The 8,823-nt window shown below is 29.6% G+C and overlaps 2 long non-coding RNA genes across 3 annotated transcripts; both read right to left on the reverse strand.

The window, feature by feature from the left end:
- Positions 1 to 2,745: 2,745 nt before the first annotated feature.
- On the reverse strand, positions 2,746 to 3,824 carry LOC143197275 (uncharacterized). 2 transcript variants are annotated; one of them, XR_013005969.1, is made up of 4 exons: positions 3,645 to 3,824; positions 3,322 to 3,583; positions 3,013 to 3,164; positions 2,746 to 2,952 (listed from the first exon to the last, which is right to left on the reverse strand). It is a non-coding gene; the product is annotated as an uncharacterized LOC143197275 (long non-coding RNA). The 2 variants fall into 2 exon arrangements; XR_013005968.1 differs by having other exon boundaries at positions 3,013 to 3,270.
- Positions 3,825 to 5,807: 1,983 nt separating this feature from the next.
- Positions 5,808 to 7,216, reverse strand: LOC143197276 (uncharacterized). Its single transcript, XR_013005970.1, has 2 exons — positions 6,853 to 7,216; positions 5,808 to 6,640 (listed from the first exon to the last, which is right to left on the reverse strand). It is a non-coding gene; the product is annotated as an uncharacterized LOC143197276 (long non-coding RNA).
- Between the last annotated feature and the right edge of the window lie 1,607 nt (positions 7,217 to 8,823).

Here is an 8,823-nt window from a genome sequence, read left to right on the forward strand (position 1 = left end):
CTTCGAAATAAATTAATTTCAACAACCGCTGTTACTCTGTGCACTTGGTCGATTGGTGATTTTGAAATACAAACTGGAAATCTGGCATTTCTATAAATTGTTTAATACATTTTAATAGCAGTTTCTTAAATAATTTTGTTATAGTAGGTAGCAGTAAAATAGGCCTGTAAGATCCTACTTGTTTTGCCTATTTGTCAGGATTTTTAAGAATAAATATTTGAGAAACCTTAAAATATTCCGGAACATGTTTCAGTCTCAAACAAACCTATGCATGTCAACGTGATGATTGCTTTTCGTGGCAGCTCTTTCAACAATTCAGGTGAAATATCATCAATACCAAGAATAGATAATAGACTGGAATATACAACTTAATAGCTCCAAATATGTTCATCTTATTTTGCGTTGCGGCGAAATGACAAAAACCTAATTATAACACTTGACGGATGTCCAATTCCTCAAGCAGAATCATCTATATACTTCGAATACCTCGACATACGTCTCGATAACAAATTTTAAATTGGTAAACATCCAGTAATCAGTCAATCATAAAGCCCATTTGGACCTATGGGATGCAAATTTGGGGTAGCACTGAACATCAAACCAACTAGTAATCCAACACAACCAAAACAAAGTTCTACAATTAATTACCAATAATTATCGCTACAATAAAACTACTGGACAACACGTAGGAAAGATTAAAGCGAACCAAACCAATTGAACTGGTATATTGTATCAGTGTATTCTTAACTTTAGCTTAAGTAGTTTAGTTTTATTTTAATTTGGGAAATACATACTGATGTATTAATCCCGTACTCGCCTTGCTTCTTTATTAATGTTATTTAAATTAATTTGTAAATTAAGATTGTACTAAACATATCTAATATAAGATGTAATTAATAAAAAAAAAATTCCTGTAGAAATTTTGTTGGATGTATACTAACTACTATAAAAATGATAACTAACCAATAATAATGTCAATTTTTTATTATACTGCATATATTTTTTAATAGGAAACAAAAACATCAAGATGATCTAAAATGTCATATGTTTCTGCGAAATAAAAACTTATTACTAAAGAAAATGTCTCAATGGCACATACACAAAAACTTAAATTCCAGCTTGATTGGCGCAGTGGTAAAGGCGACAGGACGGTTCACCTGTTGTTGCGATAGCCGCGGCTTCGAATCCTGCTGCGGCATGGTCGTTATGTTTTTTGTGATTGTGTTTAATATTTGTGATTATCCTAGGTAAGAGTGCAAAATCTGATAAGGAATATGATCCCAGTGATGCCAGTAACCAGGCTGGGTAAGACCGGATGTCTTCTGGGATGATTTCCAAGTTGGTCGTCACTCGCCAGTCGGTAGGTTTAATGCCGAGGATCGTGGTTTGGAGCCCACGTTCAACAATAGGTCCAGTCCAGATAAACCCTCGTTGGCAGAATATGAAAAAAAAACTTAAATAATTTTATTATTTGGAAAAATAATTTGAGATGGTAATAGCTCCAATAAAGCATTTAATATATTCTGATATTATTATAAAATGAGGAGAGAAAATTGACTAGATTTTTTTTGGCAATTTAAAATTCTTCTTCACTCCGTCCATTGTTTCTTGGATAATAAAATAAATTAGTCACAAGTTTCATTAAGATTTTACAAAATCCTTCAACCATCTTCTTCTAAAGAATAAATAATCCATGAATAGTAAATCATTACAAATTTTATAGCTATAAAACAGAATATTGCTTAGCCGGCTTGGTGGCGCAGTGGTAAAGGCGATGTGACGGTGGGTGGGTATTGGTGCGATAGCCGCGGGTTCGAATCCTGTTGGGGCATGGTTGCGTAAATTTATGTTTGTGATTGTTTCAAATTTGTGAATGTTCTAGGCAAGAGTGTAAAAATCCGACGACCCAGTCACGCCAGTAACCAGGTTGGGTAAGACCCCGGATTGTCTTCTGGGATGATTTCTAACTAATTTGATGATTTAAACTTTGGTCACTCGCCAGTCGGTAGGCTTAATGTTGAGAACCGTGGTTCGCAGCCCACGTCAAACTTTTAAGCCCAGTTTTCAGATGAACCCATAGTTGGTAAAAGGAGACTTTAATATAAAATATATTTAAAAAAAATATTGCTTAGTTAGCCATTCACAACTATAATTTACTAAATACACCTGTATTTATCATTACGATAAAATCACAACTAAGTTTTCTATATAAAATAAACCTTTCGTTAGTATTTGTAAATTTCTGTAGTGAGCTGATTTTAACATCAAATTAGTGATAAATATTAGTGTTTAAGCAGCGAATAATCTTTTACGGATAGGTAACCACACATTCACAAGCTGTGAATCAGCGGTTGCTTATGGGCTTGAATAGGTATCATAAATATAGTGCACAATTTGATTCATAGATGGCTCTCAAATGCATTTTTGGGTGCTGCTAATCTAAATAATTAAGAATTGCCATCTTATTGTTAAATTTAATTATTAATTGTTTAATTTATTTTTTAAATACCTTTTTATTTCCACGCAGTAAAAGAACAAATTCATATAATTTTACACATTATTAAGACGAATTCATATTATCTACAGTCTATTTTAATATATTTTTTTAGTAATGCCTCCTGAATATTTGTGACGTCGAAACGTTGCAATGTTGCCCGACCATTTCTGAGTTTTAGTTCAGTTATAGCTCAGTTTGACTTTGACATGCAAGAAAATTCTAATCTAAACAAAATAATTGAACAAAAATGTTATCAAATATAATTTATTTTAACATTATAGTACATCTAATACATATATTATCGAATGACTTAAAACTACAATAAAGAACACAGGTATAATAGTTTGTAGGTTAGATTTGTTTTGTTTACATTTAACCATTGAACTACTTTCCACGTCAAGAATTTCTAGGTGAATTTATTTATGTAGTGGTATCCCCATGGAGGCCTAATCCACCTAATTGACAATTGTATATTTTAAAAAAGGTATTTTACTTTCATTCGAGAGCATATTTACCTTTTTACGTTTACTTCTTCTTTTCTTCGATGGTGTGTTTACTTCTCAAGTCAGCTTGGTATGACTGTATATTTTATTTCTTCTGCTACTATCTTTGTACACCATTCTTCATAAAATTAATCACTGAATTCTGTCTAATGCATTTATCATATCTACAAAGCAGGTAGTATTCATTTTCTCCTCATACGTTCTAACCTAATGCTCATGTTTAATTTTGAACAATTACAATCATATTTGTGCACACAAATCTTTCACGCCCTACAATACCATTTTCTACAGTTATATCCAATCAATTAATTATGTGCATACCTTTAGTTGTTTTCACTCTCATCACTGTGTCTCAGAAATTTCCAGCATTGCACAGCATTATCACATATCCTGGAAGCTTCCTTCAGTCACTTTCACTCACTGTCGTATTCAATCACTAAACTGTTAATTTCTAATCTTCTGTCTAAAACATGTTCACGATTCCACCATTTATCAATTACTTCCTCTGTATGTCTTATCGAATTCTTCCTTCCACATATCCAAAGAGTTTTTGATGGAATATCCTTCTTGACCAGCCATATATCTGCAATTAATTATTAATAAATATAATGACCAACCTAATCGAATACTATTGTAACTTTTACCTTTTTCCATCAATTTTTGTTGTCTTTACACTTTTTTTGTTACTGTCTTGCCAAGAGTGCCACAATGAACCATTTGGATATATTCAAATTTCATCATGATACACAAATTCAAATAGTTTATATTCCTTGGTCTTATTGAAAATTGAATATCCTTTAAAAATTAAATTATTTTTAAGGGAACGTCTGGAAGTTCCATTAAACCTCTCCGAAGGTTATATTTACACCATTTAAACCCTATGCCCTGTAAGAGGGTATGAAAGTATGTCTTACATCTGTCAAAAAGCTACATGTCCCTACTCTTTTATGTATACTTTTATTAAATTATGTTAATATTGATAAAATTGTTTGTGTACTCACTGTTCTTATACATTTCATATATTTGGTCTCAAATACAGTGAATATCAAGATGATTAAGATCCGCCACCCACTTTGTATGCAAATAGGTTTTCTTGGGTGAATCTAACGTACTATTCTTCATTTTGTAAGCGATGTTATTCACAGTACCCACACTAATATATAGCGTCTATATTATATACTCCTTATCATTAGACATAAGAGACTTTTTAAAAATTCGTTTCAATTTTATTTATCTATTGTGAACTTTTTCCACAATTTAGTCCTTCAACAAATTCCTAATAATGTTTGGGCATATGTTCATTAATTCTTCCAAACTTAGCACCAAAACTTGTCCAGAATGTGTATTTTCATGAAACCAAAATTACTTTTTCACCTTCTCTATTGCTCCTTGGAAAATGGGGTGAATCACAAATGTACTATTAATTTGTTCATATGTTGTTGCACTTGAATTAAGGCCGCTTTTTACCACTGCTTTCTTTCCTACAACCTTCATATTATCAGAAGGGCTCTATCTACAGAAAACATTACGATTTGATATCTTGATCATCTTTTTTGTAGGGATCCAATTTGTTTCATTCATCTTGGTACAACTGCATTTTATTTATTATTTCAGGCTCGTTTTCTTTTTCTAATTGGTGACAAACATTTTTAATAATGCATCTAATTCAACTAATAAATAATTCTCCTGATGCCATCAACACTGTGATAAAATATTTTATTGAACGAAACACATATTTTTCACCAATATTCATATTTGTAGTAGACATACTCACTATTTCAATGGAACTTGTTGATCAAGAACATTCAAATTTGAATCTAGGTCTTTTTTCCTTAACCTTAACATAACTGATTTGACATCAGTAATAAATAAGTTTACGAAGTGTTACGAATACATCTCTATGGCTATTTGATTTGGTTCATTCATTTTCGTATAATTGCACTATATTCTACAATTTTCAGATGTGTTTTTTTCCAATATATGACTAACATTTTTCATAATGCATCTAATGCTAAAATAAAATATTTTTCTTCTGATGCAATGAATATGTCCAAACATTTTTAATGTGTTTTCTAATCCTCACTTGACACGTTAAATATATTGCTCGAGAGCATTTTCTGTTAGATCTTAACAGAAAGTTGAAATTTTAACTATAATGGAAGGTTGAAAATACCTCAGTAACAGTTGGAGAATAGCTTAAAGAAGTTTTTTAAATTAAATTGTACAATGTTGCATTTAACTTTTACCGTAAATTTGGTTGTTATTAACAACAATTAATAATATATACAAATGCAAGTAAAATATAAATTACAACAATACTTACATGGTTTTCAGTTCTTACTCAACGACAAATATTTGATGACGTAAATATTAATTCCATGATAAAATTAACAATATTAAAAATAATATATTAGTAGTTATATCGTTGAATTTTTACACAAAGCGCGAAATGCTTATTAGCATCACTGACACCTTCAAATTGTTGAAGATTATATTAAAGTTAAATGATAATCTGTATTTTAAAAAAATACGTTTTTTTAATCTTACAATATTAGCCCAAAGTAAAAGTTATATAAAAGGAAACTACAATATTTGACACTGAAATAAAAAAAACCTCTAACGAATATCTAAGTTATAATGCAGTTTTAAACTCTTAAAAGATAATTTGTGATCTTAAACAGTTTACATTCACAGCTTTAAATGATAATATTAGATACTTTTAAAGTTTAGGTTTAAGTACATAATCCGTGTCATAGATGGCACTCAGATGCACTTTTTGGGTACGGTTCATTAAAAAAACTACTGAATGTAGCATTTGTATTTTTTATATTAATATGGAAATAGGATAATCTATATATTTTTACACTTTATTAAGAAGATTTCATATCTTTAATACAATATTAAGAAACAATAGACTTTTTAATAGTCTAAAAATTCCTCTCTGTTTTATATGTCTATTGTGAACTTATTTTTATATAACTCACTCCTTTAGGGAAAACATAATAATATTTGTACTAGAACTGTTATAATCCAGCAATTTGTTTATTTTCTCACTTTTAGCATGAACACTTGACAGAATTTTTTTTGGCTTTTTGTGAATCCAAATGAAAGTGGTTTTTCATATTCTCTATTGCTCACTGCTAGGATAAACGACAGATGCGTTATTAAATTAATTTATTCTTATCTATTCGTACAATCACAACTAACGTTTTAGTAAAATATTGTTTTTAAATTTGGCAAATATTTTTTTTTCCTATTCATATTAGTACATTCACTAGTTCGGTTGAAGCACTTAGAACTTTCAATTCTTATTTGTATCAGTGCTTCTTCCACAACTTTAAAATTATTGATTTCGCGCTTGTAAGAACTACGTTTAAAAATTCATGCTCTTTTACTCTTTCTTTTCGTTCACAGGGTTCTGATTAGTACCATTCGTTCTGGTACGTTTGTATTTATATTACAGTTTCCAGGGTCCTTTTTCTTTTCAAAAAGACGATAAGACTGACAAGATTGAAATTAAGCTTTGGATGCTTTTATTGCTTTACAATATCCAATTGCCTTGTTTACTCTAATGCTATGATTCTTAAACAGCTAAAGTGTTCTCGTAATCATTCATTGATAATGGCTAGTCTAATTTTGTCTGAAACAATAATTTTAATTATTCTTGAATTTAAGGAACAGTTTTCTAATATTTGTGAAGAACTAATAAGTATCAAAAGTTTTATCATCTTGTTTTCTTAGATAAAATTTGGAATGCTCAAGTACAATGTTTCTCTTTCGATGGTAATATGCTTCGATTGCCTTTTAAATTAAATTTTTTAAAATCTTTTTTGGTAGATTAAAGATACTGACCTACTAAACAGTATGTTCAATTAATCTTAACAAAATAGTGGACATTTTTAGTATTCTTGCACCAAATATAAAATAAAATTTTGTATACATTTCTTCCAGTTAAATTTTAAATTTCCCTCAGAGCCAAATTTGTTCAGTAATCTGATATAATTCATGACTGAATATTTATATTTATATTTTTCTTTTTCTTAATAGAAATTAGTGTAATCTCACTGGGGTGTTTGAAGAATATTTGCAAGGCCAACTTGTAAAACTTTCACATAAACTGGGTATTGTGTTTTTTCAATACATAGTTTTGTTTTTGCCGAGTTTGGCACTGGAACATTTATTAGCACTTAATAACAATCAATGTTTATATATAATCACATATGATTGACATTTCATTATAGGGTTGTAAGAAAAATATCGATATATAGATATTTAAAAAAAATGATATCCATATTTTTGGCCGATATTTTTATAACTAATAACATATTAATTTCTTTTTTGCTCTTCAGCATAACAAATCTAGAAAATACCGATATTTTTTCAAGGTGACCTTTTTGCTGTTTACTAATAAACCTAAAAAACAGTTGTAATTTTTCAATTCGTTTTTCCAGCAACTCGATATTTTTTTAGAACTAATTATGTTTTTATCTTCAATCTAATAAACTTTGGAAACATCGATATTTCTTTCAGATATATATCGATACACTAGGACAAAATTTAAAGCATTGGACAGATATACCCAGTAATTATATTTATTATTTTTAAATGTTTACTTAAAGCCCAAATTGTTGATTGGCGTTAGAGACGTTTCAAAATTAATCAAATTTAAATTAAATAATAAAAACGATACGCAAATGAAAAATCCAAAAAGAAGTAATGAATTCTGAGATGCCTAAAATCTGTTTGAAAATAAACACCTTAATAGAACTTCAATCTAGAGATCGTGGAAGAATTGAGAGCAGGTCTACAATTACTATTTTTTTGTACAGCATTTTAAATTAAAATTATTGTATCGACTTTGGGTTTATTATTACTATTATTGGAATTTGATATTGAGTAGATATTTGAGAAATATCGTTTCCTTAAAATTCGAATTACTTTTTTGATAATTTAACAATACCTTTGTGAGTGTGTTTAAATTTTTTTCTGAGAATAAATAACGCACAAGGGGGATTTTTTTCCTATTTTAAAGTCTCCTTTTACCAATTATGGATTTATCTGGACTGGACCTACTTTTTAACGTGGGATCAATTCAGAAATGATCCCATAGGTAATCCAGTCTTACCTAGCCTGGTTACTGGCGTGACTAAACTACTAAAGCTAATAAAATCTCCACTATATCTAAATCTTATACAGATCTCAAGTTCACAAATGAGCAAAATAATGAACAAGTTGAAAAAAGAAACAATAATAAAATGAAAAAAGCGAAATAAATAAATATATATATATATATATATATATATATATATATATATATATATATATACACATATATATATATATATATATATATATATATACATATATATATATATATATATATATATATATATATATATATATATATATATATATATATATATATTTTTTTTTTTTTAATATATTTTAAAGTCTCCTTTTTCCAACTATGGAATCTGGACTGAGCCTAAAGTTTAACGTGGACTCCGAACCACGTTCCTCAGTATTAAGCCTACTGACTGGCGAGTGATCAACTTTAGAAAACCATCCCAGAAGACATCCGGTCTTACCCAGCCTGGTTACTGGCGTGACTGGGATCATTTTCCTTGTCGGATTTTACACACTTGCCCATGACAATCACAAATTTTAAACAATTACAAACACACATTTACGATCATGCCCTAGCAAGATTCCAATTAGCTTTGTGGACTCGCAGGATTCGAGTATCGCAACAATAGGTCGACCGTTCTGTCGTCTTTACCACTGCGCCAACCAAGCCGGCTCAAATAATTCTATTTGCATGTA

This window comes from Rhynchophorus ferrugineus, unplaced genomic scaffold, assembly GCF_030347505.1.
Source record: "Rhynchophorus ferrugineus isolate W39M unplaced genomic scaffold, kcgeb_rfMv2 rfM5, whole genome shotgun sequence".
Classification (NCBI taxonomy): Eukaryota; Metazoa; Arthropoda; class Insecta; order Coleoptera; family Curculionidae; genus Rhynchophorus; species Rhynchophorus ferrugineus.